Source organism: Dreissena polymorpha, chromosome 6, assembly GCF_020536995.1.
Source record: "Dreissena polymorpha isolate Duluth1 chromosome 6, UMN_Dpol_1.0, whole genome shotgun sequence".
Lineage (NCBI taxonomy): Eukaryota > Metazoa > Mollusca > Bivalvia > Myida > Dreissenidae > Dreissena > Dreissena polymorpha.
Window position 1 is genome coordinate 86,757,606 of NC_068360.1, and position 26,579 is coordinate 86,784,184.

A 26,579-nucleotide genomic window follows, 5' to 3' on the forward strand; every position below is an offset into this window, starting at 1 on the left:
TTGAGTCTTAATTTGATCATGTGGAGTTTCCGAAGGAGATGAACGAAGGTAATTAGATATATTTTACGTATAAAACCAGTTGGTACTTTTTTAGAGCTAGGCCCAACCGTGGGCGTGCACTACACCGAGAAGGGCATGTTAAGAGCAGTCACTAATGAGAACAAAACAAGACACAGGAAACACGTTACGCTCAGGGTTTCAATAAACTTGTGTTTTTTAAAGTATTATTAGTTGTCAGCGATGTATTATAGTGGACAGTAAGATATTATCCAGTTGATACTTTGTTTCTTCATGAGTCATATGATTTATCTCGACTATAATTCTTTGAGTGTAATTAAACATTGAACATAGAATATAGTCTAAATGAAATAAGAAATTTTTGTGAACATCTTTTAGTACTTGCGTCCAATTATTGTTGTTATTGTAAGTATTTTACAGCATTATTAAATGTGTTGTTGTTGTTGTTTGTGTTGTTATAAGTGAAGATGTAATTGTTGTTTGTGTTCGGGCTGTTTGAATGCATTAGGTTATACGTGTATAAAGTTCTAAGCAAATGTTACTGATAAATCAAATATACATGATTTTGTTTTAAAATAAAAAATGCGTCCATTAGTTTCAAATTTTAACTACACGTTTTTTTTCCAAGCAAACTTGCACTCCATAAAGTATAATTAAATTGTTCCGTTTTTTATCTGGGTGACAAATATTTATTGTAAGATTCAGTAAAATGCAAATGTATTTTTTATAAACAATGTAGTAAAGCCGTAAAGACTTAAGTGTTTAGTAGAATGTATCATACTGATACAAGTTTATCTAACATTAAAATGCAAATTGAGCTATCAGCCGTCAAATGAAAAACATAAACGATATGAAAAAACTTGATGATTGTAAAGCTCCAATCACACCCTCTTTCAAGGGATACCATTTTGAATAAGCCCTGCCCGTTCGACAGTCGTTTTGTTTTTGATTTTAGTGTAACTCTAAATGTTTGACAGCTGCAATTATAAATCCTTAATTATTGTTCACCAGCATGTTATCTTAGCTTCAAGTTTAATTTGAAACATTGTTTTACCATATACAGAGGTGACGTATTCTTTTAACAGAAAAATACCGGAATTTTCGCGTAACTAAGAATATTGGTAATACAGTTATGAAACTCAACAAATATATACGTCAGCATGTTAACTTGCGCACTTGGGTATGTGCATTTGTTAACATAAGCTGTGTTATCGCCGTCCGTTTGCAAAATATAAGAGCTATGGTGATGGTAATAATAGGGCTATATAATTATGGCTTATAATAAGGGATACACCTCTGTATATATAATACGAGAATAATGTATGTATCATCAGATATAAATAATTGCATCACACGTGGCCTTTTAGTTTTCCCGTTTATGTTTACACGTGTAAGCCGTAATTGTATTATCTACATCCATAGGTTGTACCAGATCATTAACTAGGCACGGAATCGCAGTTGGGTAAAGCGATGTCTAAGGGTGTTTATTCGTATGGCTGCTTAGTCATGATTTCTATACCCGCGTTGTTTGTGCGTTTTTTTTTCTGCCTTTTTGCATGTTGGTTTCTATCAAATTTATCATTTTTATTATATTGCATTTGATTTAAAAAATGTAATTATTCGATAAAAAATAACAATCGCATTTTGGTTTCATTCGCAAATGTTTGTGATACTGAAAGTAAAAGTCCATACATTCCTTTGTGATTTTCATTTTAATTGTGAACATAATTTATAAAGACATTTAACGTCGATTATATATGTGTTTTTGGAAAACAATTTTATCAAATATGAATACATTAATAATTTTAACTTTTCCAAAGAAAGAAATCGGAATGAAAGTATAATTGATATATTGCTGAAAAGTTTTTTTAAATGTAAAATGCTATGCATCTTTGTTTAGTTTAAATATAGTATGGACTTGGAAGCGTTGTATTAATAACTTAATACATTTCCAAGAACATTTTTATCGAATTTTGTATGTTATTATTCCACCGAATTAGGCATCAGGAGTATTGAGGTACTCGCCAGTTTATGTTTTAATTGAATATTATTACCCAAATTCGAAACATGTTTGAATCATATAGAAATGAGAAACATATGTTCAATGTGTGTTTTAAATTCACTAAACAGTTGCACCATAAGCATTACAAATATAAATATCTTGTTAATGGAGACGAATTTATTGATGAAAAAAATAATATTAAATACAGTCCTCTTGAAGTCTATTGATGTTTGGTTAAGAATTTAACATTCGAACATGCAAGCGCCTAGCATCGCCCTTAACCCTCAGAGGTAAATATGTACAATCCGTTTTCCAAATATCTGTGGCTTTACGGTATATTGTAAATGTTTGCTTAAACTTTGTCGGAAATGATTGTTTCTGTTGAAATGCCAAAGGTCACACTTGTCTTTATGCACGATTGTATTAAGTAAAACAAAATGTATTTTTCCTCTATAAATGTCCTTAATGCTTCGATAGTGTTTGATGCATTTATCAAAATAATGTACAATAAAAACATACCCGTATCAAGCATAGACAGGTTCAATATACAAATAATGTAATTTGACCATCCGGCGAGCGTATTTCCACGACTCGTTTCCTTCATAATTATCATCACTGCCATCCAACAGTTGACGTTTAGCATTTACTCCAGTCACACTAATGAACAAAAATTACACTTTTCTGAATCTTTCTCTTTAAAGATAGTGAATTGCTTTTTTGACTAATTATTTCATTTATTTTTTTTACACGTACTAATCCCGTCTGTAGATCTGCCATAGTGATTTGCACTTTTCTATGGAATTCTAAAGAAAATGATATGGAATTCTATGGAAATCGATGGAAATCTATGGAATTTGATGGAATTCCATCCATTGGCCAATTTTCCATCTGAAGCTGTTATGGAATTCCATGGAATCTCTTCTAAAATTCCATGCTTTTCTACTGTTCCATATTTTTGCTCTAAAACGTATGTTCTGGTATTGTTCCAAAACAGTTTTTTTTAGAATAAACCCAGAACATTTGTGGAAAATTGCTTAGGACTGAAACTGTTCCAATAATATTCAAGAATCTTTTTAGAACATTTCAAGGACAAAATAAGGTCAAGAAATTTCTAAAAATGTTTTACAATGTTGTTCTAGAATACATCTAGAATGCTTTAAGAACCATTAGTTAATAACAGAGTTATGGCCCTTTGTAAAAATGCTTTTTTGTGTGTCCAAGGCTATATCCTGGAAGTGCTTTGGCGGATTTCATTGAAACCTGGAATGAGTATATTATATGGATAAGAGGATGATGCACGCCAAATGGCATTGTACACCATCTGTTAATAAGTTATGGCCCTTTGTATCTTTAAAAAATGCTTGTTTGAGTGTCAAATTTAATACTTTTGTGTCCAGAAGCATATTGACAGGGTATCAATTCAACGAATTTGCTTGTAAATAAATTAATTAAACCATTGGAATTGGTTTTTAGGTTTCAATGTGCATTTTCATACCAATAGAATTACACATCATTCTAATTATAGCAATAATAAATTTGTACTAATCATACCAACAAATTAAGTTATGCTTAGTGCTTTGCAATGTATTCACTTCGTTTTTAGTTCTCTTTCTAAAGACCATTTTACAACTTAATATTTAAAACAATACTTGAATTACGTTCCCTATACATTTTCATTATGTGCCTTAATTACCATTGACCAGTTGATGGAAGATACTGCAGAGTTTGGCAGGGAAATAATCCAAGACAGCAAAGCGGCTCTGTAGGCGCATTTACCTAGAGGACTTACAGGTACACAAATTCATGGTAAATATTGTCATGCCCTGGGCACAGATAAGTTACTTAATGTTAATCAGCTCAAAGTATTTTGTCTTTTTGGAATCCAATATATTGGTCTATTAGTCAGTTACACTTTTCTGGATCCTGGGATAACTTTAAAAGTTCAAAATATTTTTTCATGAAATTTCAAACATGAACAGATGACAATAAGGACATTTTGCACGTCATTTCATTTTGGTTATAATGCAAGAATTTTGGTTGCTATGGCAACAAATATATTAAACAAACTTAAAAAAGTAAAGTTTAACAGGTAAGGGACCATATTGCTTGGCAATCTCTTGTTATAGTTTGAATATAAATAACTATTTACTTTAGACATTTTTATGATTGTTTATTCTGTAGAACACATGTGAGCAGTATACAATGTACCTCATACCAAAAAGAACCCGGAGGCAGTGACTGGTGTTCAATATTCTCAGAAGAAAAGGAAAATGGCAGTGGAAGACTTGGACAAACATTTTTAAAAACTAGCCTCTGTGTTAAGCCTGGCAGTCTGTGGCTGGTGACATGTTTTATTTTGGTTACTTCTTGTATAAAAAAGACCAGTTATTTATTTTGTGAATTGTATTTTGTGTTTGTTTTTTGTCTTAATTTATTTTATTTTTTTTTTAAATTTAGGAATTTGAAACTTGAATAATTGAATAAAGTCCGTGTTCAACAGTACTGAGCATAGTATAATAAATAACAAATTTACAACAGTTGTTAATTTGTTATGTATTATTATTTACTATGCTCAGTACTTGAATACTGGCTGTCTGCATGGGAATTTGTTTTCTAGAAAGTTGGTTGCAGACTTTAATATTTGAAGTAAACCTTCGGAACTTTTCGAGAATTGTACTAAAACACATCAACTAGAACTGAACTTCTGTTATCATACTGAAAGTGTTCTAGAATTAATAAGGAACAGTTGTTGAACGTTAAAATCAATGAGAAAAAACTCTAGAACAATTGTGCGTGATGTGTGTGTGCATGTAATTGTGTGTGTATATGAACATATGTGAGAAAGGAAGTATACTTGTCATAAGAGAAATGTAAAATTCTAGTTCAATGTTTTATATTGTGCCTTTTATAAGTTTTTCTTTTCTCACCTGTATATGCGTGCATGTTTATGGATGTGTTTATGAATGTGTGTGTGCATGCCAGTGGTTAAGAGAGTTGGTACTTTATGAAAATGTAAAACCACTCATTTTTTAATATGTACTGTGTGCATGTATACTTTATGAAAATGTAAAACCACTCATTTTTGAATATGTACTGTGTGCATGTGTGTGGTAAATGATTGATGCCAGATCTTGTTCTTGTTTAACTTCTATGATGAAACCTTAAGTTACATTCACATTTGTTTTTCAAAATCAATAAAATGCCTTTAATCTATTATCTGTTTTTTTTCTATTTTATTCCAGCTTTTTATTAAATTCCATAGCTTTTTACGGAATTCCATATAATTCTATGGAATTCCACGGCGATCTATGAAATTCCACCGCGTTCTATGGAATTCCACGGCGTTCTATGGAATTCCACGGCTTCTATGGAATTCCATGCCATTCTATGGAATTCCACGACATTCTATGGAATTCCATGGCATTATATGGAATTCCACGGAATTATATGGAATTCCACGGAATTATACCGAATTCCACGGCATTATATGGAATTCCATACCATATCTAGTTCCTCTTCTGTTTTTTTTTACTTTTCCATTGATTGCATGGAATCAGATGGAAAGTTAGTGCCAATACTCCACAAAATTCCATCTAACGATTTCTATAGAATTCCATATGATTACACGGCAGATCTACAGACGGGGTCCCTTGAGATATAACCTTCATATTTGATATGCATGTGTATATGGACAAGGCCTTTCCATGCACACACAATGTTTTACCCTGTGACCTTTACCTTGAAGTTAGGGTCCACGTTTAGGTTTCGAAATCTGCGTTTAGGTTTCGAAAAATGCTCATAAATTCTATGTCCCTTGAGATATAACCTTCATATTTGGTATGCTTGTGTCTATGGACAAGGTCTTTCTATACGCACAAAAATTTTGACCCCTATGACCTTGACCTTGAACTTAGGGTCCGCGTTCAGGTTTTGAAATCTGCGTTTAGGTTTCGAACAATGCTATAACTTCTATCAAAACGTTTATAGGGGGCATATGTCATTCTATGGTGACAGCTCTTGTTTTTAGCTCAGGTGAGCATTTGTGACTGGTCTTTTTTCGTCCGTCCACATTTGTTCGTAAACACTCTAGGGGCCACATTTATTGTCCGATCTTCATGAAACTTGGTCAGAAGATTTGTCCCAATGATATCTCGATCCAGTTTGAAACTTGGTCATGCTGGGTCAAAAACTAGGTCACTAGGTCAAAAAAAAGAGAAAGCTTGTAAACACTGTAGAAGTCACTGTAGAATGCCCAATCTTCATGTAACTGTGTCTATATGTCTGTCTTGATGATATGTTGGTTGAGTTCAAAAGTGGTTCCGGTCCATTGAAAAACATGGCCGCCCGTGGGCGGGGCAGTTATCCTTATATGGCTATGAAGAAACCTTGTTAACACTCTAGAAGTCACAATTTTTACCTAATCATCATGAAAGTTAATCACAACATTGGTTTTATTGGTATGTCGGACGAGTTCGAAAATGGTCCAGATCGGTGAAAAAACATTGCCGCCAGTGGGCGGGGCATTTTTCTCTATATGTATATTGTGAAAACATGTGAACACTCTAGATGTCACATTTTTTGCCCAATTTTAATCAAAATTGGTTAGAACATTTGTTTCCTTGATACAAGAGTTGAGTTCGAAAATGGTTCCGGTCAGTTGAATAACATGGCTTCCGGGGGGGGGCAGTTTTCTTATATCTATATAGTAAAAAAAGCTTGTGAACAATTTAGAAGTCATATTTTTTGCCCAATCATCATGACACTTGTTGAATAGATTTGTTTTATATATATCTTAGATGAGTTTGCAAATGGTCCCGATGGGTCAATAAACATGGCTGCCAGGGGGGTGGGGCAGTTTTCATTATGTGACCATATAGAGAGAAACCTTGTGATCGAACACTATATAGAAGTCAATTTTTTTACTAATCATCGTGAAACTTAGTCAATACATTGGTTTTATTGATTTCTTGGACAAGTTGGAAAATGACTCTGATTGGTGAAACAGACTTTAGCTCACCTGATTGCTCAGGTGAGGTTTTAAGGATTGGTTTTTGTCCGCTGTCTGTCCGTCAACATTTGGTTTGTAAACACTCTAGCATTCTCATTTCTCAAGCATTCTTTATCAAAGTTGCTGAAAGATCTCAGTCAAGTTTGATGATGAGCAAAATCACATAATTAATGCCATAATTATTGCTCTTAAATTGTCCAAATTTTCATTATATTAAACAAAATCCTTGTAAGCAAAGTTTGATGTTTGGTAAGGGGGGTCAACTCAAAATATAGGTCACCATTTCAAATCTTAAAAAAACAAAAAAACTCCCTACGCCAGTGTTTGTCTGGTCAATATCTAGGTCATGTTTAACATTAGGTAAAGATTGAATGAACTGACTCTTCTCAGGTGAGCGAACTAGGGCCTTCTTGGCCCTCTTGTTTAATTCATCATTTCACACTTGAAGTTCTAGAGCTGCATGTGACTTAACATGGTCATATTCTTAAAGAACAACACAGTCTGAGAAGTGAAATTTAGTGAGTAAATGTACATTTGTGTCTTTTTGAACTTGTGAGTTTGAGTAAGATACACATAGTCGCCTCTTAGTGTTTGTGTGTATTTTATGCTCAGTTTTATCAGTGTATATATAATGTGCCTAATTTGTTCTCTGAACTACCATTGATAGACACATTTTATTTGATTATTTTGATTTTTATATTAATGATACAACAGCTTTAAGATATGTTCGTATGTACAGTCTGTATAATTGCCATAAAGAAACCAGTTTTACTTTGACCCTCGTAGTCTTAAAACAATGTCAACCAGTTAAGTGGTAACAATATGCCTGAAACCCATTATGTGGTCTACTAGACAATAATAAAGTTTGAGATCAAGGCAGTAATTCTATACCAATAGCCTGACAAGTGAAAACCCCCTCAATGGTGGCTTTCTTTGTTCCAGTGGTCGTATTTGTAAAACATTGTGGCATAGCCCTAAAATATAATTTACAAAAGGTTATAAGTTATCTAGGGTGGTATAAGAGTACTTGAGCACACACTTGAGTATAGAGCTATAGTAAGATGTTATAAGTTATCTAAGGTGGTCTTTATGACATGTTATAAGAGTATGTGAGCACATACTTGAGCATAGAGCTATATAAGTAAGATGCCTCAACATTTAGAGTTATAAGTTATCTAGGGTGGTCTTTATGACACGTTATAAGAGTACTTGAGCACATACTTGGGCATAGAGCTATAGTAAGATGCCTCAACATTTAGAGTTATAAGTTATCTAGGGTGGTCTTTATGACATGTTATAAGAGTACTTGAGCACATACTTTATCATAGAGCTATATAAGTAAGATGCCTCAACATTGTGAGTTATAAGTTATCTAGGGTGGTCTTTATTACATGCTATAAGAGTACTTGAGCACATACTTGAGCATAGAGCTATAGTAAGATGTTAAAAGTTATCTAGGGTGGTCTTTATGACATGTTATAAGAGTACTTGAGCACATACTTGAGCATAGAGCTATAGTAAGATGCCTCAACATTTAGAGCTAGTCCCTTCAAAACTATCGGTTTTCACAAAAAGTTGAAATTTGAAAGTCATAATAGAAAAATATGAACATTTCGATTGTATTGGTCCTTACCTAAAATATATTTATATTTTCATTCAAAGTGTAACTGTAATACCCAAACAATTCATATTTGGTATTACACAACCTATTGTAATAACTGTAAGGCCCAAACAGTTTAAAACTTAATGCATGCATGTAAGACATCAATATTTAATATGTATGAATATTTTTATAAAGTAACACAGTTTTTATGAAGATATTGCGTTAGCAAATATACATTATTTAGACCCATGCTTATATCATTTGCATTTTATTTTCTTATAAAAAATTTGGGTTCTAATAATTTGATAGAAAGCCATACAAACGTTTTACGCACACACATTTTTTAATTGCGATTAACTTAAAGATGTATATAGAAAGAAAATATTTTTTTACGGAAACTGTTTTTCTTAAGACTTACAACAATATTGGAAAGGCTTGGTACATGTACTATATATAAAGCAAACATCTGAATGTTAGATTTACATGTATGCATATGCAGATAGCAGCTAGTACACATGTACTTAACATGTCACTTTCTTAAGGATTTTAGTAATTTGATCGGTAATTATTAGGGATGGCAACGAATACTGATAATGATATTCGAATATTCTTTTGTCATTATTCGAATATATTCGAATATTTGATTTTTAAACAATATATTAAAATGTCCGAACTTATGACCGTCCGTAGCAACGTGCTCGTCCATATTTCCACAAATACCACTATTGATCGTATCATATGTGCATTTTTGAAACACTTAATATAGTAATAATTAAAAAAAAAGATTATTGTTAATTTCTTCCTTTTAAATAAATGATGTTTATTATCATAAGATATAAGATATTTTTGGAAATGTCATAACCGTAATTTTACTTTATTTCAATACTTCTAATTGATTTGGATTACTTCCAATCGATAATATTTATGCTTTTGTTTTCGCTATTATTTTCTAGAATTAAGAACCACGACGACTTAATTGGTTAATATTTGAGCAACTAAATTCTGATTAAATAAACATTGATTTAATATAATGGATAAAGCATTGAACACAAACATGGCATACGTCCCGATCTCATCGGGACAGTCCCGCTTTTGGGGTATTTAGTCTGGCGTCATGATCTGAGACAATATGGTCCGACATTCGTAAAACACAACGAACGTTCTACAAAATAACAATAAAATCACTATTCATGGTCTATCTTGGTAAAACTTAATATCACTAATGATAATCCCTTTATTGCCCCTTATTACCATCTACTTCTACTCGAGTGCATCAGTGTAGTTTTGACACCTTATCAGCAATTTATCGGCAAATTATTGAATTTATAAGGCATTCACACCATGGTGTTTTATGATACGGGTCGCTAATTGCTATTAATAGATGTGACGCACTGAACGAAAAGCGGACTGCGACCCAATCAAATCCAAAGACAATGTGTATTATACAACCAGAGGTAAAAAGACCTGTCAAAACACAGATTGTGTATATCAAACAAGTTGAATGCTTATCGATACACATTGATGTTTCACATAAATTCATTTTCATTTTCGACTGATTCTCAGTAAATATTTTGTACATATTGCATCATAAGTAAATTGGCGATTGGTCCCTCTCCTTATGCCTTCCCGTTTGCTAATTTTCATCTCGTTTATTGATGGCAGCTTTTATCAAAACAATGACCTATATAGGAAAGTCGTCTACACTTTACCGGAACTGTGACTTTGTACATGTATGTATATTTTGTTTAGAAGTATCTTTGATACAAATAGAGTATTCGATTATAAATTTTGGATTTGAATATTCGGCCGATTTTCGAAGATTCCAATATTCGGATATTCGATCCCATATTTGCTGAATATACAGTTATTATATATGACTTATTATTTATTAAAGATCTTTGCTAAAAGAATATACAAACAAGACTTAATATCTCGGCCATCATAACTGATTTATATGGTTATCATTATAGTATTCAGATATTACATACTGATATCCATATACAAATTCTGACATTCATTTATTTTCATTGTCTTGACACTTTCTTCCAACAAAAAACCACTTACTGTTAGACCAACAATATTCAGACTGGTAAACTCTATCTAAAACCATGGAAAAGCCTAACCCCATTATTGCAGTTTATGGTTGATGTATAATATTTGAAGCGCATGTATGATTATAAAATTAAGAAATTTAGAAGCACAAGATAATGTATCACTTGTGACCAACTCAATAGCTTTACAATAATTTTGCAAAACAGAAATGCCATGGAGTATAAAATTTAACTTAGATTTATTGGAATGTGAAATACATTTTTAAAAGCTAAATAACAGATCTATTAACATGTTACTCTCTGACAATACTAATGGCACAAAATTGGCATTGCTTATTTGATGATTTAAATTGATAACACACTTGAATAATTATAATGGAAATGCTTTGCCTTAAAAATGTTCTTTGGTCCAATTATGACATTTAAAAATTATTCAATACCCATGCTTCAATAGCTCCTATAATCAGATTACCCTACCCATTGAATACCTGAACATTGTAATACACATGTATATTTATTAGATATAATCGCTCCGCAAAGTTCTTTGTGTGAGTGTAATGTCAGGCACTTTGAAAAAGATCTACAATCAATTGAATTTCTTTTATATCATACCTGCCAAATCACTCGAAGCCTTTGACAAGTAATGGCTGCAATATGAGAACCATAGCTGAAACTTTCAATTTAAAATCCACTGGTGATCAGCAATTAAACGAACTTGTTGGCACATTTGGCCATTTTTTAGGAGAGCATATATTAGTCACACATTCCCTCTAATCCTGAGTTCTTGTGTGTGTATGTGTGTGAGTATTCTGTATGCAATTAGTATCATCTCTGTAATTTGTGCATTCCTAGAAGGATTTCAATGTCATTTCATATTTTATATTTGCCTGACTACAGTACAGACACCGTGTACTTAAACAAAAAAGGCTGTCAGCAGTGTTCACTTTTCTCGATGGGTGACACTTCCCGGGGGATGGACACGCTACTTACCGCGTTGTTTTGCTGTAATTCACCTTGTTTCGCGATGAAAAGGAGTCGGCAACATGGGAATCGGAAATATGCAATCCGAAAACTAGGATACATTGTAAATAACAGAAATAATAAATATTCGGCCGATTGGGAAATGGCAAAAAATGACTTCGCAAACTGGAAATCTGAAATTCAAAATTCAGCAATCCGGTACAAAGATGGCGACGATCACAGCTTCATTGCTTTATTTGTCAGTTTAACCAATTTTAATCGCGTAGAGGTTAAACCACCTTCGACAGCTAATTGGTTTTTATCTGTTGTGTCATGTCAATAAAGTTGTGAAAAACTAAAGAGTCAGTGTTTATTACATGTATTCCCTATCAGAGCAGTATGTGTAAGAAAAATAAATGAAATTATGCAGATGATTAATGTACATGCTAACGCAGTGTAACTGTTAACAGATATTCATTGTGATTTTTACCCGTGATCAGACAGTCCCCCGGAAGCACTTTTTATACACACTTTGTATGACGCAATAAAACATTTTGTTGTACATGATCGTATTGCATTTAATCTAAATTTAATTTTGCTCATCCAATGAAAGTTGTGTCCCATAATGCATTGTACTCTTTACACTTCTGATAAATGGCGTAGGCCTCAGATTTTGGTCCTTGAGAAAAAAACTGTTCGAAACATGCCCTCGGGGTAAATTTTGGCCATGCCCCATTAACCAGGTGAGTGAAAAAGGACATTTTTTCAATCTGGTCTAAAAAATTTCATAAATATAACAATGTTTCTTTATAAATTTCTGCTTGAAAAGAGAGAATATGTATTGCTTAAATAAGGTAAATATGAAATTGAAAACAGCGTTATTACATGTATTGTAACCCCTTTAAGCTACTGTAATCCTTTACTTCAGAAACATTTCAACCAGCTTTATGGGGAACAAAATAATGTTCTATGGTCCAACCAGTTTCTATAATGTTTTAAAACTATTCAATATTCCCCACAGGATTTTGAAATGCTCAGCAAATGAGATATTGACACCTGAAGAAGATTCCTTTGTGTGAAATAGACATGCTCAAATATCCACAAACATTTTTTATGCTCCCCCAAAATTTGTTTTGGGGGGAGCATATAGTCGTCGCTTCGTCTGTCTGTCCGTGTGTCCGTCCGTGCACAATTTTTGTCAGGGCTATTTCTCAGCAACTAATGACCGGCATTCAATGAAACTTTATGGGAAACTTCACTAACAAGAGGAGATGTGCATATTATCAGCGGGTTTTGGTCGGATGATTTTTCACAGAGTTATGGCCCTTTGAAATTTTCCATTAACTGTACATATAGTGCAATTCTTGTCCCGGGCTATTTCTCAGCAACTAATGACCAGAATTCAATGAAACTTTATTGGAAGCTTCATTACCAAGAGGAGATTTGCATATTATCAGCGGGTTCTGGTCTGATGATTTTTCACAGAGTTATGGCCCTTTGAAATTTTCCATTTACTGTACATATAGTGCAATTCTTGTCCGGACTATTTCTCAGCAACTAATGAACGGAATTCAATGAAACTTTATGGGAAGCTTCACTACCAAGAGGAGATGTGCATATTATCAGCGGGACCCAGAACCAGATCGACCACATCATCATCATATGAAGAAGACGACACAGAAGAAGAGGACAAGGATGCATTCTACGATGCCCTTCAAAGTGTTTTAGAGGAAATCCCCCAACATGACGTGCTGATGTTGCCCGGCGACTTCAATGCTAAGGTTTGCTGCGACAACAAAGACAGAGAGAGGATTATGGAAAGACATGGAGTGGGTGTGATCACCGACAACAGGGAGAGACAAGTCAACTTCTGCCAACAGAACGACTTGGTCATAGGAGGGACCCTGTTCGCGCACAAGGAGATCCACAAACTTACATAGACATCACCAGACGACAGGACCCAGAACCAGATCGACACCACCTTATCATCACCTACACAAGGTCGATATATCGTGTTAAATATATCATGCGGCGTCGCGACTGTCAATAACAAGAGCACCGCCTTGCGGGTGCAGACCGCTAATCTATTTTCTTTTTAAAGGTGAAGGAACTCTCATTTTTAATCACAAATGAGGGAGGGGTAAGTGAAGAGGGGTGTATAGTGTGGGGGCGTGGACCTTTCTTACAATATCTTCCAAAAATGCAAAAAAAAATCGGAGGCGGGGGATTCGGGGGGGGGGATTCGGGGGGGGGGGGGGGTTGGGGGGTGGGGGGGGGGGGGTGGGGGGAGGGGGAGGGTGATTCGGGGGGGGGAGGGCCCGGTTGGATGGTTTGGGTGGAGTCTATTGTGGTATGTCAGGTAAGAGTAGTTTTGTCAAAGTATCAATCAAATCTAATCATAAATAAAGAAGATATGGAAATTTTAGCAAAATTCAATAATTTGACCTTGAGAGTCAAGGTCATTCAAAGGTCAAGATAAAATTCAACTTGCCAGGTACAGTTACCTCATGATAGCATGAAAGTATTTTAAGTTTGAAAGCAATAGCCTCGATACTTTAAAAGTAAAGTGGATCGAAACACAACATTAAACCATGTATTCAAAGTTACTAAGTCAAAAAAGGGCCATAATTCCGTAAAAATGACAACCAGAGTTATGCAACTTGTCCTTTTACTGTCCTCTTATGATAGTTTGCGAGTGTTCCAAGTATGAAAGCCATATCTATGATACTTTAGGGGTAAAAAGGACCAAATCACAAAATTGAACAAATTTTTCAATTTTCTAAGTATAAAGGGCCCATAATTCCGTCCAAATGCCAGTCAGAGTTACATAACTTTGCCTGCACAGTCTCCTTATGATAGTTAATAAGTGTTGCAAGTATGAAAGCAATAGCTTTGATACTGTAGGAATAAAGTGGACCTAAACACAAAACTTAACCAAATTTTCAATTTTCTAAGTATAAAAAGGGCACATAATTCTCTCAAAATGCCAGTCAGAGTTACATTACTTTGCCTGCACAGTCCCCTTATGATAGTTAGTAAGTGTTGCAAGTATGAAAGCAATAGCTTTGATACTTAAGGAATAAAATGGACCTAAACACAAAACTTAACCCAAATTTTCAATTTTCTAAGTATAAAAAGGGAACATAATTCTGTCAAAATGCACGCCAGAGTTATCTAACTTTGCCTGCCCAGTCCCCTCATGAAAGTGAGTAAGTGTACCAAGTTTGAATGCTATAGCATTGATACTTTATGAGAAAAGTGGACCTTAACGCAAAACTTAACCGGACGCCAACGCCGACGCCGACGCCGACGCCGACGCCAAGGTGATGACAATTGCTCAAATATTTTTTTCAAAAAATAGATGAGCTAAAAATATTGTGCGTCTCCGCGACTCTTAAGAAAATTATCGTGGGTCGCCGCGACTGTCAAGAAAAATATCAAGTATCGCTTCGTGTGTCTAGTTTCGCCCTTGATGAAAGAAGTGCAAGATTATATATGGCACTATTAGGATTCCGTATGTTTTAGTATTTGCTCCTCGTTGTCCTGGGTATTGAACCCTCAGGACAGGCAAGTTTACATGATGTATTGTGGTTATGTTTTATTCTTTGCTTCTTTTTGTCCTGGGTTTTGAACCCCCATTGCAGGCAAGCCTTCATGTAGCATAGTGGTAATGTTTTACTTTACCTGTCACTTTCCTAATGATTTTAGTAATTTGATGGGTAATAATTCATCAAAAGTGATATACATATAAAGTTAGTATGACTAACTATTTATTAAAGATATTTGCTAAAAGAATATAAAAACAACACTTAATATATCGGTCAATATTACTGATTAATATGGTTATCATGATAGTATACAGATATAACATACTGATATCCAGATATAAATTCTGGCATTCATTTACATCGCAACTAAAAAATATCTTGTATGCTCAATTACTTGATTGCAACAAATTGAGCAACTTTATTCATTGAAATTTTGTATTATGATCATGCTTATGAATTCATGGTGTGTAGGTGGCTGAATTCATGGTGAATTTAAAGAGTATAACTCATAGTACACAAATGGTTTGCTTTCTATAAATTTAGATTGATGTATTCATGCTATCGTAATGGCACTGTGCATTGAACATTGTGTGGGTCTGGCCAAAGCGCAAGTCAAGTTTACTGATGTAGAAATATTTATTCCTCTCAATACCTTAAACAACTGCAATCTGTACGATCCATTTAAGATGGTGTCATAGTGATAATATATAAAAGCTTTTGAACATTATAATTTCACATTTGAAGATATTTAATTAATTTGAATTACTAATAGATTTTAACTTGCATACAACTGTCGTGTGTTGAAGGGTGCTCCCAAAAATATGAAAAGTATCAGGATAGTGTTCTCCATTCCTCCATTACATGATGCTAGTTAGAGAAAAGCTGTAAACAAAATCTGGCTAAGAAATAACAAGATTTAGGACTTTCTCAATGCTTTTTAAGTTTTTAATACAAGCTGCATTGAACTTATAGGCGTATGCAGGGCTTTTTTTTCCTGATTTTGTGAAGCAGCCCTGGCCCTCTTACTTTTTGAAAAATTGAGTCGCAAACTTTTCAAAATTGTGAAAAAAATGAGACGCAAACTTCTGAAAATTGTGATAAAACAAGTTGCGTACTTGTACAAATTGTGAAATTCAGTTATTTAAGAATAAGAATAGTAAAAGCATGTTTAATACATGTACTTGCCTAATATTGAAATGTCTTTAAGTATAAATGCATTAATCATATTTTCATTGTATTGACACTTTCTTTCAACAAATAACCACTTATAATTAGATCAACAATAGATCTTAAACCAAAGAAAAGCCTAAGCCCTGTCAATATCTTGACTTGCGCAAACAACTTGTGTAAGAAATGTCAACCATTTATTATATTTTTTCAGATTTTACAAAGCATAAACACATACACTGTTTGAACATTTCTTCGCACCATGAAAATGCATTAAAATCAATGTTCATATACATGGACAACAGTTATACTTTAGTTTAACCAATATATTAACAATCGTAAATGGATAATAAACAGAATAACAAGTCTCGCTCTCGGTTATCAATACATAAATCAATTTTGCTTCCATCAAAATTTCAAATGACTTTTTTATAATTTAATCCATGTTCGTTTTAAAAGTGCATTGTAAAAAACTCTTCTGCAGAAATCTTTTGTTTCTTTATTGAAATCCCAAATTGCAATAAATCTGGAATATTGATACATCTTTAAACTAGTAAAGGTGTATCAAACAGGCCGATCTTATTATTATGAATTTCAACGAGTTTCTTTGTGTGATTTATGGATATGTATATATGCACATGTGTGTATGTGTATGCAAATCTGAATTCATGTATGTATATATAGCTGTTTTTGTTTATGTGTATATATGTGCACTAAATAGTGTTTACATTTAATTGACCGTATTTCAAGTAGACAGATTCCTGTTAACAGTCTAGAAAAATATGCATTTATTATTCTCTCATGTTAATTTGTTCACCCTTTTTCTTTTCAACCTATTTCTTGGTGTATAGTAGAACATATTCTTTTTCATTTTTGCTTTCAACTTATTTCTTGGTGTTTAGTAGAAAATATTTTTCATCTAGTCTTTAGACAGTAACCTAGTGGACAGGCACACAAAAGATTGCAATTTACTTAACTCCCTTTTTGTATGAGTATTAACATATGTACTCTTAATGTAAAAGGGCTAAATAACAAAGACAAGCGCACTAAAATTTTCAAATGGTTAGACGAAAAAAAATATAACATATGTCTTTTACAGGAAAGTCACCTAACAACTACCTCAGCACAAACATTGAAAAATGAATGGGACGGAGATATTTATCTAAGTGGACAACATACAAATAAACAAGGCATCGCTTTTCTGATCAAAAGTAATACAGAAATAACAGTAGATAATTTTAACGAAATAATAGTTGGCAGACAAGCAAGTATAGATATAAAAATACATGAAACACAATTAACATTAATAAACGTTTACGGCCCTAACATAGATGAATCCAAATTTTACGAAACATTACAATCCTATATAATAAGTAACCAAGATAAAAACATTATAGTCGGAGGTGATTTCAATATTTTTCTTAACCCAATGTTAGATAAAAGAAATGGAAATCTTCATGCTCACTCAAAAATAGAAACATTTTGAATAATATTATTGAAAACTACAATTTAATAGACATGTGGCGTACAATTAATCCGAATAAAAGAAAATTCACCTGGCACTCGAATACAAAACCCACAGTATTTTGCAGATTAGACTACTTTTTAATATCTGAGTCACTTTGCAATATTATCGACGCATGCAACATAAACCTAGGATTTATGACTGATCATTCGCTAGTTGAACTAAAACTGCATAAAATACAACCTGAAAGAGGCCCAGGGTACTTTAAACTTAATAATAGCATCTTATTAGATACACAATATCAAACACAAAGAAAACAGGAAATAACTGATACAGTTCAAAATAACAAAGATGCAAATCCAAACACCTTATGGGAAATAATTAAAGGCAATTATACGTTTATCATACACACCTCAATGGCATAATACTTCGAGCACGGGCACAGCATGTTGAACACAATGAAAAAATACAAAATACTTTGCAAACATTGAAAAACGTAGAAGCGAACAAAAAACTGTGCACAAACTAGTTATCAATGGCAAAGGCATAACAAATAGAAATCAAATACTAAAAGAACAACGCGTATTCTTCGAAACGCTCTATAAACGAAAGAATGTCGAAACTAACACCCTGTTTAAAAATACAAATCATGCTTTAAATGAAGAGGAAAAACAAGTTTGTGACGGATTACTATCAGAATATGAATGTGGACTGGCTCTTAAAGAAATGCAAAATAACAAAAGTCCGGGATCTGATGGCATCACTACCGAGTTTTATCAAATATTTTGGAACGATATAAAAACACATTTAACTATTTCACTAAATTATTCATTTAACAAAGGAAGTCTAACAACACTTCAAAAACAAAGTATAATATCACTCATTCCAAAACCTGGAAAAAATTTAGAATCCCTGTCAAACTGGTGCCCGATTAGTTTATTGAACAATTATTATAAAATAGCAACTAAAAGCATAGCAAACAGAATTTAAAAAATATTACCATCAGTCATTTTAAGAACTCAATCCGGTTTCATAAAAGGACGTTACATTGGTGAAAACGTTCGTCTTATACAAGAATGCATTAACTATTTCAACAATTCAAATAATTCTGGTCTTATATTCTTTGCAGACTTTGAAAAGGCATTCGATTCACTTGATAACTCGTTTATGTTCGCGTGCTTAGAAAATATGAACTTTGGTGATAGTCTCATTAAATGGGTAAAACTGTTCTATACCGACATTAATAGTATAATTACTAACAATGGCTTCTTCTCAAACAGCTTTAACATTGAACGAGGGTTTCGACAAGGGTGTCCACTTTCAACATCTCTATTTATTATATGCGTCGAGTATCTATCACATCATATCCAATAAAATAAACATATAAATGGCATATCAATAGAACCTGACGAAAAAATTAAACAGTCCCTATTTGCTGACGATGCAACTAATTTTTTAAATGACAATTACGATTCTTTCCATAACCTAATAGAGACACTAACCCTTTTCGGAATGACATCGGGTCTTAAACTTAACAAAAGTAAATGTACTGTGCTACGAGTAGGTAAATTAAAACAAAGAAATGTCCATTATAAAAAAGAAATGAAATTTAACTGGACATGCGATGAAGCCACCAAGTTAGGAATTACGTTTACAAATAATGAAAATGATACAATTCTAAAAAACATACTGCCTAAATTACAAAAATTTAAAAACTGCTTAAAATCATGGCAACACCGTAAACTTACACTAATCGGAAAAAACACAGTATTAAAAACGTTTGCACTTCTTTAATTAATTTATGTATTAACAGTTCTCCCAAATCCACCAAATGACATTATAAACGATATAAATTCAACAATATTTAATTACGTATGGGACAATAAACCTGACAAAATTAAACGAACTCAGTTGATTCAATCCGTAGAAAATGGAGGTATCAAATTAACGAATATTGACTCATTCGTGAATGCAATCAAATGCAGCTGGATGGAGTAAATAGAAACTATTCTACCAGAAGAGTTTAAAAAAATATGGCGATTCCTTACTTTTTGAATGTAACATCAGCAATAATATCTTACATGAAATTTCAAAAGAAAACATATTTCTATCTAATGTTCTATCAGCATGGAGTAATGTTACTCATAACCTAGAAACCCAAACTAATAGTAAAACTATTTTATGGAACAATAAAGACATAACTTCCAACAATAAGACGTTTTTCTATAAAGATTGGTTTGAACGAAGCATAAAATACGTCGACCAACTACACGACTACAGAATCAAGGACTTCTACTCCTTTGATAATATATGTTACATATACGGAATACCCTCAAGTAATTTCCTGAGGTACTACACATTAATAAAAAACATACCCATACATATTAAATCAATAATCAATACAAACAACACACCATGTACTCAAACAACATTTTTAGAAAACATACTTGCAAGACAAAACAAAACGAACAAAATATTTTACACACTACAACTTAAAAACCCTATAGAAAACTCCAAAATCCAAAATAAATGGCAAGTGCTTTTTCGAGAACAAGAACTTAATTGGAAACACATATTTATCATGCCATATAAAGCAACTATCGATAGCACACTGAGAAATTTTCAATATAAATACGTCCATAGAATTACAGCTACAAATAAACATCTCTCTAAATGCAAATCATCTAATTTATGTGACCTCTGCGGTGAAAACATCGAAACTATAGAACATCTCTTTTGGGAGTGCAAACACATCCAGCCTATTTGGAACCAGTTAGCATCCTTTCTTGAACAACAACAACTAAGCGTTAAACTATCCTATTTAAGTGTAAGTTTCGGAATTAACTCATTTAAATCCTTTGAAGGTAATAATATTGTGAATTTTATTCTATTATTGATGAAATATTTTATCTTTAACATGAAGTGCAGAAAACAAATACCAAATTTTTAATTGTTTTATCCATAGTCTTAAACTTAAAATCCAGATTGAGAAAGAAATAGCCCTCAGTAATGAAAAATTGCAGATCTTTAATCAAAAATGGAATCGAATTAAATTCTCATAATGCTTGTCCACTTATATACTATTCACTCTTTTTTTAAGTTATCTTTTTCAAATATTTTTTAGTATTATTGTTTTTGTTTTTTTCAATTTTATAAGATCATTAATAATATTTAACAGAACACCTACTGTTGTCATAGATCGAAAAGTCTCACACTAAGGTCTTCAACTTTATCAGGCATAGTTTTTTGTATACTTTGTTAGAACTATTGTTTGCAAATAGAAAAAACATGTAATTATGTATACAATATATGCTTTATAATTAATAAAAAAAATCTGGAATATTTTATGTTTTTAAAAATCTGTTTAACATAGCAACACAATTATTGTTTAATGGTGAGGTAGTGTGTTGTGTGTCGTGCGGCCTAAACATTTGCATTGTTAACACACTAGAGGCCACATTTATTGCTTGATCTCCATTAAATTTGGTTAGAAGATTTGTCCGAATGATATCTTGGACGAGTTTGAAAATGGATCTGGTTGGTTAAAAAACATGGCCGCCATGGGGTGGGGCATTTTACCTTATATGGCTTTATTAAAACCTCGTTGACACTCAAGACGTGACATTTATAGTCCGATCATCACTAAACTTAAACAGAAGGTTTGTCCAAATGATCATATATATTGGACAAGTTTAAAAATGGTTCCGTTGGCCTGCAAAAAATGTCCGCCAGGGGGTGTGGTAGTTTTCCATTATATGACTTTAGTAAAACCTTGTTGACAAACTAGAGGCCTTATTAATTTTCAGATTTTCATCAAACTTAGAATATTTGTCGAAATAATATCTTGGTCGAGTTTGAAATGGTTCCGGTTGGTTGAAAAACATGGCCGCCAGGGGGCGGAGCATTTTTTGCTTATAATTGTATTGGAAAAAAACTTGTAAACACTCTTAAAGTCACATATATGGTCCATTCTTCGTGAAACTTGGTCAGATCGTTTATGTTTATGATATCTTGGATGATTTCGAAAATGGTTCCGGTCTTTTGAAAAACATGAACACAGCGGGTCGGCAATTTATCCTTATATATCTATAGTAAAAGCTTGTTAGCTTTTAAAAATTACATTTATAGTTCACTCTTCTGAAACTTGGTCAGAACATTATTTTGTTCTAATGATATATTGGGCTGCACAGAATGTGTCAGTTCCTTTGTATCTCAGGTAAGCGAATTTGGGTCTTTCGGGCCTTCTGGCAGTCTTCACACTAACTATAAGCCCTTAAGCCCGGGACTGATGAAATGTTAATCGGGCTACTAAAAATTAATAATTTATATTAATTGTATTGACCCCAGCTTTATTCTACTATGTGTATATGTTGTTTCATTTTGTGCTGTGCTGTAACGTTTTGGCAATTGGTTCCTTGCCATAAATAAATGACCACGAAGGTGTGTATGATGATAGAAGTGCAATACTGTTTCACTTCTTTATATTATATAGTCGGGCTATTGCATTTTTGTCTGTTTCAGATAAAGCTTCATAATTCGGGCTAGTGGTTTAAATATATTACCATGAGGACTGTTCTAGTTTGTTATATTCTGTGAGACTTTCAGTATGTTTGAGTATTTTAAATGAGAAGTATTTGATTGGCAATTATTTGTTTTTATAAAAATATTGATAACATTAATTATTAATCCCATATTGGTCCTTAATTTTTATCTTAATTGGTGTAACTATTGTTTAAATAGTTGCTTTACATAGTAATTGAATTAATGTCACTTTCAAAAGACTTTGCAGCTTTAAATTCCAATAAAAAAAAGAAATTGTATCATACAAAAAGCAGCCATTAGTGAATAAGTGTATACATAATTCTTCAATAGGTCTTTCATACAACGCAATCGGGGCTTCTTTGTTCCTGTCACTGAGAAACAGAGAATAACGTACTTTGGGCAGAGTAATGTTACGCCTTAAATACAATAAACATAATATCCCTCCCCAGTGAATTCCGTTCAGCCAAATGGTCTTGCAAGGCTTGAAGCTCAATAGAAGATTTATAATACCAATTGAAAGGTTAATAAAATGAAAAAAACTTTAAAATTACAAATAATTTTGTTTGTATGCCCCCAGTAGGGTGGAATATGGCAGTTTCACTGTTCATCCATCTTTCACGTTGGAAGTCTTCTCACTATCTACTTCGAAGACACCAAGGACTGGTTCAGAACACAGACTCAAAGGTGTCTAAATTTAATCTTGGGCTTTTTATCAATCAAGCTAAAATATATAGATTTAAACACACCCGTATAAATATATGTTGGGTGCTTTAGCGAAACAGTTGCTGTATTAAGTTTTCAAGTTTAGAAAAAAAGACAGGATGGAATTTTCACCTTTTGAATTGTCATTTAAGCGTACAAAATTCACACATGAATTCCCTCATGATTGAAAATATAATATTTCTGTCAGGCTTGTTATTATGGTCAGTCATTTTCTGCTGTTATTTGTTGACTGGGAATGTTTATGGGGGCATGTGTATACAGGAGCTTACTGGATTTGAGTCAGGTTAGTTGGAACTTAATTCCAAGATGGCGTCGTAAACATTTATATGTATTGCCCTTGCTGTCCAAACTTACCAAGCCCAACAGGTCAATGGCTTTATATAGACGTATATTATTCAAATAAATTAAAAGATCTTCATCCTTGAAACAAAACATAGCTTTGATATTTATCGTCTGATTATTCTCTACACAATTTGTTCAAACCATGCCCTTGCGGTCAAAACTGGCCGCGCTTCGGTGGTCTCATGATTAATAAAGACCTACAACAAAATGGTATGTTCTGGCCCCTATATTTGGTATGTCACATTGTGTTACATCGCCGTTTTATACCCTATATTACTCTTGTTTAATTTTTTAACGACGCTCACTTTTCAGCCATATCAGTTAAAAAGTGATAAGCGTTTATTTCGTATTTAAATTCGTGGCGTGGGTACCGCGACTTTACTCCTCGCAAATTTTCTTAGTGGAGCCATAATTAGGTCGTCCCACTGGGAAATTTCCCACGGAGTAAAGTCGAGATATAGAGCGAATATTACTATGAAATAAACGCAAGTAACTGTCTTGCTGTTGTGGCTGGAAAGTACGCGGATTTTAAAAAATAAGTTTTTAAAGGGTATAAAACCATAACAGTTGTCATATACTGGCATTGGTATGTGAACTTGGCAATGGTAAACCAGCTCATCCTGGAAAAGTGCGAGTGTAGGTTAACTTAACACTGAACATGACTGAAATATTATTGAATACAATAAACAAACAAAAAAGAGTGTGCTCCCAATTTGAGATGTTTTTTTTTTGTTTTGCTTTTCGTTAGTAGGTCCTTTGACTGTTTAATTTCCGTGCATTATTAAGAAGACAATTTGACCTAGGATAACTAATGCTGGTATGCTAGTTGCTTGACAAAAATATGCCTATTTATTTTTAGGTCGAATGTGAATGTCATAGAGGCTTGTAACATCAAATGTGTTTATACACGACATCTCGAAAACCCTGTTGCCTATGATAAACTTCATTGAAATGCTGGTTAGTCATGATGAAGCAAACACCTATCAATTTTGACGACACTGGTAAGATGGTTCAAGGTCACAGTTGCTTGTAACTTGAAAATAATGCTCACCTTAGACCAGTTTTTGTCAGCAGGATATACCGGTATATGCAGAGAATGGTTTCATCTACGATCATGAAAGTAAGTTATCTGAGTTTTTTAGAGGAAAGGAGAAGATTTTCAGTTTAAGATACACCAATCAGAGGTGGAGGTCACAGGTGCTTGTAGCATGAGAACACTTTCTAGAAAACACTTAAGGGTAGGATCATATAAATTAGTATGTTAGTAAGGCTTGAGGAAAATTATGAAGCGAAGTTGAGAGTTACAGATCAAAGGTTAAAAACAATGTACATATGTTTAACCTGAGTCACTCTGGACCCAACGGGGTTTTTATTGCATCAAGTAGCCTCTGGATTAACGTGGGCGCCATTTTGTTTTCGGACTACTTTTGAAATTCAAAATGGCCGAAAAAATGTCGGCACACATGCTCGAATGTGATTTGTGCTTCAAACTAGAGAGGGACATGTTTTCTTTTATATCAAGCAAACATAGATTTTTGCATTGTGAGGAATGTTTTGAACATACATTTTCCTGCGTGAAATACTATTAAACGCTGATTAAATCAGGAGGATACACGAAATAGCACACAGTGGAATACGATTTTTGGAAGTTGAGAAATTAAGAACACGTGTCAAGTTTCTAGACTAGAGTGGAATAGTGTTATTTTCAACTGTGTTCGAAGCAATTGAACTTGTAGTGGAATTGTTGGTGGAAATGGAATTTAGAAATATCTAATAAATTAATGCATCATCATGTAGAATTATCATCAGCATCATTTCTGTGGAAAATAGCAATATTAAAAATGCTAGTGTTTCATAGTAATAGTGCTTTTACATAGTTCACTAACCATCAAGACTAGTTCACTAATCATCAAGACTGAAATGATTCATGTACACAGGTAAATAATTGACTTTGTGTAAAATGTTTCTTTAAAAATAATATTTTATTTAAGATAGATAGCACTTAAAGTCTGAAGCTTATTAAGACACTCAAGCCCATTTCCTGGATATACACAATACTTGTTCAGATTATAGCAGGCTCATGCGGCCTCGGGTTTATTTTGCCTTGGCCTTTAACCTGGGTCGATTAGATTTTAGGTTTTTTAGCCCCCAAATCAACAAGGCTTACTCAGCCTTATCTTTACTTTTTTATTTTATTTAAAGATTTTGAGAATCCTCACTCCGTGCCAGTGGGGATCAAACAGGGACCTTCTTATAGCTAGATGTACACATCTAATATGCCAGCAGCACGTTTTTTATAATCAATAAATGTAATAATTGATTATTCTGTCCTTCTAACTACATTACTAATTTACTAAAACAATGTGAAACTCATTTTTAGCTCAGCTGTTTTTGGAGAAACCTGAGATAGTTTCATAGCCAGTTCGTTGTCTGGCGTCCGCTGTGCTTAAACCTTAACATTGGCTCTAAAATCAAAGTGCTTCCACCTACAACTTTGAAACTTCACATGTAGCTGCACCTTGATGGGTTCTACACGCCACACCCATTTTTGGTTCACTAGGTCAAAGATCAAGGTCACTGTTACGTCTTATATTCTTTTGAAAAGCTTTCATTTATTCAAAACTGCACCCACAGCCGAGCGTTGGCACCCGTTATGCGGTGCTCTTGTTAAATTATCTATATCAATGGTTAATTTATGTTTGAACCATTAGTTTGTATGTATTGTTTAACAGATATAGCTTTAAATAGTACTTGAAGGTATGTCTCTTTCAAATGACTTTGCAGTTTTAAATACTAATTGAAAAATAAATGTTAGCATACAAAAGGCAATAAGTAATAAGTGTATAAACACATTGTTCTTCAATAAGTCGTGCACACAAAGAAATCAGTGCTTGTTTGATCTTGTCAGTGAGACACAAAGACAGGCACTTAGAGTTGATATACCTTAATTACATTAAACATGATATCCCCCCTCCCAGTGAATTCCGGTCAGCTAAATAGTCATGCAATCTCAATAGAAGATATATCAAACCTATTGAATATAACTTTCAAGTAGCAAATAATTGTGTTTGGTTAAAATTAACTGATTGATAATGTGTAGAGGTACAACAATACAGCAAAACCCATATTGCAATATGTATTATATACAAT

General features: G+C 33.3%; 2 protein-coding genes across 2 annotated transcripts in view; both read left to right on the plus strand.

The window, feature by feature from the left end:
* LOC127836643 (uncharacterized) overlaps window positions 1-26,579 on the plus strand; it is a 318,189-nt gene that overhangs the window by 135,900 nt on the left and 155,710 nt on the right. The window lies entirely within an intron of this gene.
* The window catches only part of LOC127835872 (uncharacterized), a 385,246-nt gene that overhangs the window by 118,637 nt on the left and 240,030 nt on the right, over window positions 1-26,579 (plus strand). The gene's annotated exons all lie outside the window — the stretch shown is intronic.